The 11,953-nt window shown below is 45.4% G+C and overlaps 1 non-coding gene across 1 annotated transcript; it reads left to right on the forward strand.

Moving 5' to 3' along the window:
* Positions 1-7,606: 7,606 nt before the first annotated feature.
* Positions 7,607-7,681, forward strand: Trnaa-ugc. Its single transcript has one exon. It is a non-coding gene; the product is annotated as a tRNA-Ala (tRNA).
* Positions 7,682-11,953: the final 4,272 nt, after the last annotated feature.

The raw sequence follows: 11,953 nt of genomic DNA on the forward strand, positions 1-11,953 counted from the left end.
GTGCAAAAGTTCAAACGGTGCAAATAGATCTGAGCACTATGGGACTTAACATCTGAGGTCATCAGTCCCCTAGAACTTAGAACTACTTAAACCTAACTAACCTAAGGACATCACACACATCCATGCCCGAGGCAGTATTCGAACCTGCGACCGTAGCGGTCGCACGGATTTAGACTGAAGCGCCTAGAACCGCTCGGCCACCCCGGCCGTCTGTGCAAAAGTGTAAGGGTGTAGCTTAAGCAGGAGTTGAGAGAAATGTGACTGGGTAGTAACGTATTGGGCTTTTCTAGGACGAGCTACGTACGGTTATCAGCTAAGACGCTCTCTGATCAGGATGTTTCCAAGATAGGGGAGGGAAAGGAATGTAGCTTAGTGAGAGGAGGTTGTAGGAGTTACGGGGAATGGGAAAGGAGGGAGCGTCGGGAAAAACGCAAAGGTGGAGGTGAGGAGAGGAGTAGGCGGTAGGGGAGGGGAGTTTGAGGTCATTTGTCCTCCAACATAAATCGAAGAATTAAATTAGTAACCCACCTTTTCCTATTGAGAATGTCTTCCCTCTAGGAGACCACTATCTACAATACTGGCCATTAAAATTGCTACACCAAGAAGAATGCCTATGATAAACGGGTATTCATTGGACAAATATATTATACTAGAACTGACATGTGATTACATTTTCACGCAATTTGGGTGCATAGATCCTGAGAAATCAGTACCCAGAACAACCACCTCTCGCCGTAATAACGGCCTTGATACGACTGGGCATTGAGTCAAACAGAGCTTGGATGGCGTGTACAGGTACAGCTTACCAATGCAGCTTCAACACGATACCACAGTTCAAGAGTAGTGACGGGCGTAGTGTGACGAGCCAGTTACTCGGCCACCACTGACCAGTCGTTTTCAATTGGTGAGAGATCTGGAGAATGTGCTGGCCAGGGCTGCAGTCGAACATTTTTGTATCCAGAAAGGCTCGTACAGGACCTGCAACATGCGGTCGTGCATTATCCTGCTGAAATGTAGGGTTTCGCCGGGATCGAATGAAGGGTAGAGCCACGGGTCGTAACACATCTGAAATGTAACGTCCACTGTTCAAAGTGCCGTCAATGCGAACAAGAGGTGACCGAGACGTGTAACCAATTGCACCCCATACCATCACGCCAGGTGATATGCCAGTATGGCGATGACGAATACACGCTTCCAATATGCGTTCACCGCGATGTCGCCAAACACGGATGCGACCATCATGATGCTGTAAACAGAACCTGGACTCATTCGAAAAAACGACGTTTCCCATTCGTGCACCCAGGTTCGTCGTTGAGTGCAGCATCGCAGGCGCTTCTGTCTATGATGCAGCGTCAAGGGTAACCGCAGCCATGGTCTCCGAGCTGATAGTCCATGCTGCTGCAAACGTCGTCGAACTGTTCGTGCAGATGGTTGTTGTCTTGCAAACGTCCCCATCTGTTGACTCAGGGATCGAGACGTGGCTGCACGATCCGTTACAGCCATGCGGATAAGATGCCTGTCATCTCGACTGAGATACGAGGCCGTTCCGTATTACTCTCCTGAACCCACCGATTCCATATTCTGCTAACAGTTATTGGATCTCGACCAACGCGAGCAGCAATGTAGCGATACGATAAATCACATTCGTGATAGGCTAAAATCCGACCTCTATCAAAGTCGGAAACGTGATGGTACGCATTTCTCCTCCTTACACGAGGCATCACAACAACGTTTCACCAGGCAACGCCGGTCAACTGCTGTTTGCGTATGAGAAATCGGTTGGAAACTTTCCTCATGTCAGCACGTTGTAGGTGTCGCCACCGTAGCCAACCTTGTGTGAATGCTCTGAAAAGCTAATCATTTGCATATCACAGCATCTTCTTCCTGCGGTTAAATTTCGCGTCTGTAGCACGTCATATTTGTGGTGTAGCGATTTTAATGGCCAGTAGTGTAACTCCGTCCAATGATAATACGTTTTGTACCAGAAGAAAACGAGATAGTATGGAAGATACGCATTGCTTTGGTTCAATGAGCAATCACATAACCAGCAGCATCATCGTCATGTCATTTGACTACCAGACAAAGGCCTCGTGCACTATGGTCTTCATTCATCAAACTGAATAAGATGGTGGAGTCATATGGGTCTGTACTTGTTTTCGGGTGGACGGCAGTTTAAATCCCCGTCTAACCATCCATTTAAAGGCTTTTTGTGATTTCATTAAATCATTTAAGGCGATAGCTGGAATGGTTTCCTTGAGACTGCATGACCCATTTGTTTCCCCTCTTTCCCGTATCCAGGACTGTGAAATACACCGTTGTCGATGGGACGTTAAACTCCAGCCTTTCTTATGTCATGTGTCAGACATACTGAATAAGAAAAAAAAAATGAGAGAAGAAGGCTCATCCGAAGACTTCAGAGGAAGAAGGACGAACATTGTTTAAAGTCGTGTAGAGATGGGACACCAGCTTGGATGTGGAAGGACGCGAAAGGAAGTCGACCATACACCCTCTTACGACAGGCCAATTAAGGAAAAACCGAAATCTGCATAGCCCGACTGGTATTTGAACGCTCGTCCTCCTGCATACGAGGCAAATGTTTTCACCACCTCGCTCGGTAATAAATTCAGAGGTGCGTTCTCGGTAAGCGACGGTTCAGCGTTCGCTTCATTGCGTTGCTGCCGCTCGTGTGGAACTTGGTAACGAAGTTCGCCTGCTGCATGTGTAGTTCTGAGGTGGCGCCCAAGGTGCATCACTTGGAATGCGCTGGCTGCGCCGGCGCCCGCTCTCGTGGCCACCGAAATGGTCGATGGCGTGCAGCGACCGGATGTGGACATCAGCATCAGCATGCAGCGACGGCTGTACAAGGGCGGTGAACCCCGCGGCCAGTTAAGATATGTCACGAACGCGGCAGTTAGTCACTCGTTCCTGGCCCCTGAACGACACACGGCGCGCTGGCCATTTGGCGCGTCTTCAGCATCGGCCTTCCGGTTCTGCGCCGCGCCCGTGTGGGAAAGCAGCGCCACATGCCGAGGTATACGGCAGAACCGTTCACATCTTCATAGACCGTAGAAGATCAGTTATTTTCTGTCTCATCTACTACTGTAAGTGTCTCATTTCCTCACCTAATCCCGGCACCAACACCTGATTTAATTCGACTACTTTTATCGATGTTATTCTCTTACCCTCTCTTGAAGACACTCCACTTCCAAGTCTTTTGCTGTCCTTCACGGAATTACAATGTCATTGGTGAATCTTAAAGTTCATATTTCTTCTTCCTGAACTTTAATTGCATTACAATTTCTCCTTCGTTTCCTTTACAGCTTTCTCAATTTACAGACTGAATAAAATCATGGGTGGGTTACAGCTCTGTCTCACTTCCGCCTCAAGTAGTGCTCCATTATATGCTGATGACAAGACAATTGTACTGGAAAGAGAAGATTATTTGCAAAGAGCAGTATGTAGATTGAGCCAAAACATGGTACGCTGGAATTTAACCACATCTGCAAATAAGACTAGGATAATGGATGTCAAATGGAAAAATCCATTCAGATTGAGAACACTAATAAATGGAAAAATTTTAGAACAAGTTTACCATTTCAGTTACCTAGTACGAGGTGCATTCAAGTTCTAAGGCCTCTGATTTTTTTTCTCCGGACTGGAAAGAGATAGAAACATGCGCATTGTTTTAAAATGAGGACGCGTTAATTGTCAATACGTCCCAGAGATGGCAGCACCGTACGGCAGATGGAATTTTACCGCCAGCGGCGAGAATGAGAACTGTTTTAAATACTTAAAATGGCGACGTTTTCCTTACTTGAACAGCAAGCACTCATTCGTTTTCTGAATTTGCGTGGTGTGAAACCAATTGAAATTCATCGACAGTTGAAGGAGACATGTGGTGATGGAGTTATGGATGTGTCGAAAGTGCGTTCGTGGGTGTGACAGTTTAATGAAGGCAGAACATCGTGTGACAACAAACCGAAACAACCTCGGGCTCGCACAAGCCGGTCTGACGGCATGATCGAGAAAGTGGAGAGAATTGTTTTGGGGGATCGCCGAATGACTGTTGAACAGATCGCCTCCAGAGTTGGCATTTCTGTGGGTTCCGTGCACAAAATCCTGCATGACGACCTGAAAATGCGAAAAGTGTCATCCAGGTGGGTGCCACGCATGCTGACGGACGACTACATGGCTGCCCGTGTGGCATGTTGACAAGCAATGTTGACGCGCAACGACAGCATGAATGGGACTTTCTTTTCGTCGGTTGTGACAAAGGATGAGACGTGGATGCCATTTTTCAATCCAGAAACAAAGCGCCAGTCAGCTCAATGAAAGCACACAGATTCACCGCCACCAAAAAAATTTCGGGTAACTGCCAGTGCTGAAAAAATGATGGTGTCCATGTTCTGGGACAGCGAGGGCGTAATCCTTACCCATTGCGTTCCAAAGGGCACTACGGTAACAGGTGCATCCTACGAACATGTTTTGAAGAACAAATTCTTTCCTGCACTGCAACAAAACGTCCGGGAAAGGCTGCGCGTGTGCTGTTTCACCAAGGCAACGCACGCGCACATCGAGCTAACGTTACGCAACAGTTTCTTCGTGATAACAACTTTGAAGTGATTCCTCATGCTCCCTACTCACCTGACCTGGCTCTAGTGACTTTTGGCTTTTTCCAACAATGAAAGACACTCTCCGTGGCCGCACATTCACCAGCCGTGCTGCTATTGCCTCAGCGATTTTCCAGTGGTCAAAACAGACTCCTAAAGAAGCCTTCGCCGCTGCCATGGAATCATGGCGTCAGCGTTGTGAAAAATGTGTACGTCTGCAGGGCGATTACGTCGAGAAGTAACGCCAGTTTCATCGATTTCGGGTGAGTAGTTAATTAGAAAAAAAATCGGAGGCCTTAGAACTTGAATGCACCTCGTACATGATATTAGTGTAACTGCAACAAAAACATTGAGAAGAAGGTTAATACATTTCAAACTATCTATGGAACAACTTAAAGGATTTCGGAATAAAGAAAAGAAAGGAAACACAAACGAAATTCCATTAAGTAATTGCTGCAGCTCTTGTTTATGGTTCCAAATCGTGGAAAAAAGGATAGAGGATGTGGAGATGAAGTTCTGAGGTGGGTAAGGGACTGTAATAAAATGGCTAAAACAGAGAGTGAAGCAAAAAGGTCAGATTTAAAAATCTTTTCAGTTAATGACAAGACGGGAGAGAATAGAATAAAACGGAAGGATAATGTTGATAGAATGATGGAAGGTAGGTTGCTAAAAAATAATGAATTACCGTCCGACTGGAAAGAGAGAACTAGGTAGGCAGCGAAAGAGGTAGACTGATCACAGGGACCAGAGTAGGTAATTCTAGGAAGGAGATGATTATAGCTTATTTCCCGACAGTTCAGTAGTATTCACATCTGTCATGGCGACCTTCGTTTGGAACTGTAATTATTGGGGGGACATTTACCTCGGCCCCCATGGGGCCTATAGTGGTAATGGAAGGCATCACGAGAATTGAGACCTACGTGAACACTACTGTGAACCATATGTAGTTAGTTAATTAGTTATATGTTCCAATGATCAGTAGCACGGAAAATCGTTATGATGTGGAACGTGTCAAATGCTCAAGAAATGTGCACAGGAAACAAGTTATCACTTCACACCTGAGCTCTTCCATAAGAATAACCGTGTCACAAGATCAGAATCACACTACAGTGGTTTGAAGAGCATAGTAGTGACCCGACACTGATGCCTTCACATGGTCTGAAACCCGTAACAGATACTGGGTGCCAGGTACACGCTCACAAACCACCGGCCAGTAATTTATGGAAAATGCGTGTAATTTATGGGGACTGCGTGACCTGTGAATATGTGTCTGGTGCCAAAGACCTTCGGAAACTTACCAAGGAATTGTCGAATCGATGTTATGTAGAAAATCTAATGTTTTGGGTTCCAACGTGGGGCTAATACGCTATAAGGCAGATGGGCCCATTACTTTGGCTCGTCAGTCTATGTAGTATGTTTCACCTTCATATCTGTATGTACAATACTGGATTAATTCTATGCACTATCATGGCTTTAGGCGTCGGTGCCCAGATTGCAATATGCAAAAGCCACAGTCAGCGAGTAAACATACAGCACGCAGAAACGCGGTTTAACGGCGCGGGTCTCGCCCTCTGCGTTGTGCCTGAGCGCACGGACGACGCTGGACGGGCTTCTGCGCAGTTGCGGTGCGGACGGTCAGCCGAGCTGATAACGACACCGACACCGCGGCCTCGGCTGAGCCAGCGGCCTCGCTCTGTTTTCAGACGCCGTGCGCTGAGGCAGGTTCCGTACCCACGAGCTGTTTACCAACCGGCGTACACAGCGCCGCCGTGCCGTAACCCATAAACAATGCGGGAGGCGGCAACAGCACTACAGAAATCGTCACCGGCAGGAAACAAAAGAGCGAAGGTGTTTATTTAGCTGTCTCTGAAACTAACAATGACTGCGAACTTACCTAAGAAGGAAGGAAGGAAGACTGGGTTTAACGTCCCGTCAACATGGAGGTCATTAGACACGGAGTACAAGCTTGGACTGTGTCACGAATGGGGAAGGAAATCGGCCGTGCCCTTTCAAAGGAAGTATCCCAGCATTTGCCTGGGTCACTGGACGCGGATTTCAATCGTCGAGCTCCCAATTTGCGAAGGTATCAGCAGAAAAAAATTGTAGAGCGACGATAATACGGTAAACAATCCGGAGAATATGACGCAGTATGAGGCGCATCAGAACAATTTAGGCTTCCACGGCCAGTATTTACTTCAGTTCAAACTACTTTCTAGTAGTAATTTCGTGTGGCTTAATGGTCTCTTGCAAGTCTCTCAACTGGACGCCACTTCGGCGACTTGTGTGTCCCTCATCTAAACCAGTTATCCAACTGTGGGAAGGGGACCTACAGTTTAATGTCGCATCCGAACCACGTTTCGTACTTGGCAACTCTCAGACTGAAAATATCCGTCATTAGAGTTATATTAATACCTTGAGCTGCTAACGGGCATTGGTATATATCAACGGGGACAGGTGAAAATGTGTGCCCCGACCAAGACTCGAACTCAGGATCTCTTGTTTACATGGCAGGCGCTCTATCCAGCTGAGCCACCGAGGGCACAGAGGACAGCGCCACTGGAAGGACTATCTCGCGCACGCCTCCCGCGTAGCAGGGGGATCCCGGGTTCGAGTCCCGGTCGGGGCACACATTTTCACCTGTCCCCGTTGATATATATCAATGCCCGTTAGCAGCTGAAGGTATTAATATAATTCTAATTTCGTTCTAGACGGCTGCAAGTCATCAATGGTGTCTGTTCTTTCGGACATGTCCTAAAGAACAAACGCCATATCCACATAAGTATATAGTTTTGGCAAACCGGCCATGACCTTCTTCTTCCATGCGAGTGCACACATATTCCCCGAACTCTTATGGGACTTGGTAAGAATGTCTTCCACGAGTAATGAGTGTGTTGGGGTGGGCCACTACAAATGTAGTCTGTGGACATACAAGATGAGGAGGTAGGTCTCGCGGGAGGCGTTTGCGAAATAATTCCCGCAGTCGCGCTGTCGTCTCTGCCCTCGGTGGCTCAGACGGATAGAGCGTCTGCCATGCAAGCAAGAGATCCCGGGTTCGAGTCCCGGTTGGGGCACACATTTTCACCTGTCGCTGTTGATATATATCAACGCCCGTCAGCAGCTCAAGGTATTAATATAATTCTAATTTCGTTCTAGACGGCTGCAGGTCATCAATGGTGTCTGTTCTTTCGGACATGTCCGAAAGAACAGACATCATATCCATATAAGAAAGTATCCGTGGTCCGTTAGAGATTCGACACCGTGTGCTCTAGATTTCAAGATACGCTCTTTACTGTTAGACCATCAACTTCGACAAACTTCTCTGACGTTCCGTTGGTACTACGGAATACATCTTCAGAGGTAGCTGCCATTTCGCCTTCCACGATTTCTCCCGCAATCAGAAACGACACAGTAAGGAATGGTATTATGTAGGGGGTCCCAGGAGGAATGATCAGAATTTAGGGATATGACAGGAACGATCGTTCGAAGCAAAAATGTCTAGTAAATATGGACTCTAAAATATATGACTTAAAAGCTTGGGGGAGGGGGGGCTTTATATCGGGTGCGGCCTCTCAGTTGGAAGTTTTAACTCAAGATTCATAAAAGTGTAGAGACAAATAACGCTGCCGTCGAGCAAAATAGGGATCTTTAATATATTATAAGGCACATATGCGTGTGGTACAGGTCTGGGATCAGGGCTCGATAACGTGCGTTACGCCAAGCTGGTTCCCTGGCACGATGAAAGTTATTGAGCAACATTTTCAGAATATTATGCTATGAGAAACCGGTGATTTCCGGTGGCTCTTTGCAGTGTAATAGTGTAAGTACGATTTATTCGGTTTGTTACCTCAGTTAACTTTGCTTCTGTGAAGATACGTTCACAGTACTGAAGCAGCTTGTACTACGAAATCATCATACCACGGAAGAACCCGTTTTTTTTTTTTTTTTTTTTTTTTTTTTTTTTTTGTGGGAAATAGCATACAAATGTACTGTTATGTGCCCTTCATCGCTGTGGGAAAAACTGTGAAACTCTTTCGTTGTACCCACATAATTCAGTGCTTCTTCAGCAAGTCTCTCTGTACTTTTAAGAATCGGACTGGTAAAACAAGAAATGACAACGTTTTCCGCAGAAACGGCGAGATGAACAAGAGTAGCAGACAGGAAGATATTAAATGTGTTTCGACGTCAAGGATTAATTTCCATTGCAATTGAAAGAGTTACGTAGGGGAAAAATTGTTGAGAAAGATAGACATCGAGAAAATAAATGAAGAGGCTGGGCGCAAGTGCTACTCAAAGACGAAGAAGTTGTCTCAGCCGAGGAGCTCTTAGCGCACCGCATCAAACCAAACAAAAGACTGAGAAAATAAAGAAAACGAACAACAAAGAAAAAAGAACCTCTTGCAATCTTGAGGGTGATGTGTAACGTGGACATTACTTTTGTCAACAGCGTGATGGGACAAGCTTGTTTCCAAACGAGACAAACAGCAGTTACCGTCGACGTTTGCGCTCTTGTGTAGATATTGTCGGTGAAACACAGATACAAACATGAATGGCCAAAAGAATTCAAATGCAATGCAAATACTCTGATGCGAGCCACCTGCGCCCATGAGCTCCTTACATCAAAATACTCAGAAAATATCCCTGAACAAGTACGGAAATTTTTATCGATGGAGTTCGGATTTTATTCTGTATAAGGAAATATGAAGAAAAGAAATAAAGTTTAGTTTTCCTGAAGTGGAAAAGTATAGTCATCCCAGTACAGGAAGCACCGAAACCATACGCTATTTATAAGCCAGTAAAAACTTTAGGTAGTACACTGACGACCTTGATAACAATACTGTAGCTATTATTAGTGTGAACCTCGTGATGTCCTCACTAAACTGACGATTCGTCTGTGCAAGAACTGAACCACGACTGAAGTTCTGATCAAATTTATAATCAATTTCCGCTCATGAGCGACTGAATGAACATGGATGATGTGCTGCGTAGTAAATGCCTCTTTTATAACCGAAAATACGAAGGTCATTCCGAAATTAATGCTTCCCGTTTATTTTCACGGAAACTACAACAGTTAGTAAAGCTCAATCACTCGGTCACTTACAGCAATAGACAGTCTTTTATCCACGTTGTCGCCACCTTTCGATAAGCACTTGATCCTGGATGCCACGTTCATAACAACTTGGATCAGCTTAGGCTGCCCACAATCTTAAAGTTTGGATGACAGCCTCTGAGTCTGGAAAAAGTTAATCGTATAATCCATCTTTCAAAGGCCCAAAGAAAATAGGTTGTTGAGGATGCTGAATCAGAATATGTCGTGGATGTGGCTGGACAGACCATTCAAGTTTGGTCATGAGTTTACAGTCAAAAAAATTACTGCGGGGCTTGCGTTATCGTGTTGCGAATGCTATTTTTTTTTAATCTGGCCTGAGTGGGAATTTGGGCTTTCGGCCTATTCAGTGTCGTCCTGGGTGTTCTGAAGTGACAGTTGATTTAGGCTACAAGGCATGCAAAAGAAATAGAGCCCACTTGTCCCAGGAGACTATGTGTATCACTTTGCCTCCCGTATGGTTGAGTCTTGAACTTCTTTGCTGGAGAGTTCGCATGCCACCATTGCATGGACTGTCTTTTAGATCCCAGCTCGTAATGGTGACACCAGGTCTGATCTCATATAATCCACCAATCGTCACGGATTAGTTGATCGAGAGGCTACGCGATATTTAGGAGGTCGCTAAGCAAACCGACGAAAGTGTGGCTTGTCTTACACACACTTCCACCACTGCGTTTCGTTAACGCAGTATCCACCACCTCACATTACTCACACCTACTGTATTGCGTGAATACACCTTTAGCAAGCACCGATGTATTTCAATTGGCGCTTTTGTTCAGCTGTGACGACATTATAGATCGCTGGTCATTTGGCTGCTATCTATCGCAGTACAACGAAAGTACAGGACCTAAGCTTGAAGGTTAAAAAATTAGTACTACAATGACAATATACTGCAGGATATGCAAGAGAATCTCTATGAAGTTAGGAAAGTATCGCAGTGCTGCTAGCAGAAGTAATGTTGTCACGGTGAATCGTTTGTCGTAGCTGGATAGCTTGGTCCGTAACAGCAACCGTCTGAGAAAGCAAGAGGATCCAGGTTCGAGCCTCACTATGGCAAAGAGTTTTAATCTGCCAGGGAGAGCTCCAGAGTAAAAAGTCGCTCACTCTCAGTTTTGCACTGTTATTACAATGCAGCATTACAGCTGAAACATCCCCTTAAAAAAATTAATGAATTGCTGTGCTGATAAACCTCTTACATTCTTTCATCTTCAAACAGCTGAGCAGAACTGAACGTACTCAGACATTTCGCTCTTTACTTATTCTGATCATCACTAAACTGACACACAATATTTTTAGCGCGACGCAATCTGACTTTCTATAATCTCTACAAAGGAATGGCCCTGACTAACAATAACCTATACCTTTCATGAATCACTTATCTCGCAAAAATCCTCGTTCCTCGAACTACTGCAATACAGCGAGCGCCAATACTGCCAGCTAAATAAAAGATTCTAACTACTGAAGGCACTAACTACTGAAAGGCATACTTAGCAAATGAAAGATTTTGATAGAGAACAAACAATGTATTTACCTTAATAGTGTTCAAAAATATATATATATATAGGGTGAGTCACCTAACGTTACCGCTGGATATATTTCGTAAACCACATCAAATGCTGACGAACCGATTCCACAGACCGAACGTGAGGAGAGGGGCTAGTGTAATTGTTTCATACAAATCATACAAAAATGCACAGAAGTATGTTTTTTAACACAAACCTACGTTTTTTAAATGGAACCACGTTAGTTTTGTTAGCACATCTGAACATATAAACAAATACGTAATCAGTGCCGTTTGTTGCATTGTAAAATGTTAATTACATCCGGAGATATTGTAACCTAAAGTTGACGCTTGAAGCCTCCGACGTTCAGTTGCGTGTTGTAACAAACATGGGCCACGGTCGGCGAGCAGCATCTGCAGGGACATGTTTACGATGACGACTGTGTTTACGAGTGTGGCTGTAGTGCACGGTTGTGGTTTGGTCTAGCTGTCGCAGTGTCCGCATGTAGCGCTTGCTGCTATTGTTATTCTGCATTCGTCTCCGCACGCAGACCAACTGTAGTACACCGTGTCACCAGACGTCTGTGATAGTGTAGTGTTGTAGGAACTGTGACCATGGTGTATTCGAACTCTGAAAAGGCGGAGATGATACTGATCTATGGCGAGTGTCGACGAAATGTAGCTGCAGCCTGCAGGGTGTATGCAGAACGGTACCCGGACAGAGAGCATCCAACGAGC

This window comes from Schistocerca piceifrons, chromosome 5 (assembly GCF_021461385.2).
Source record: "Schistocerca piceifrons isolate TAMUIC-IGC-003096 chromosome 5, iqSchPice1.1, whole genome shotgun sequence".
NCBI lineage: Eukaryota > Metazoa > Arthropoda > Insecta > Orthoptera > Acrididae > Schistocerca > Schistocerca piceifrons.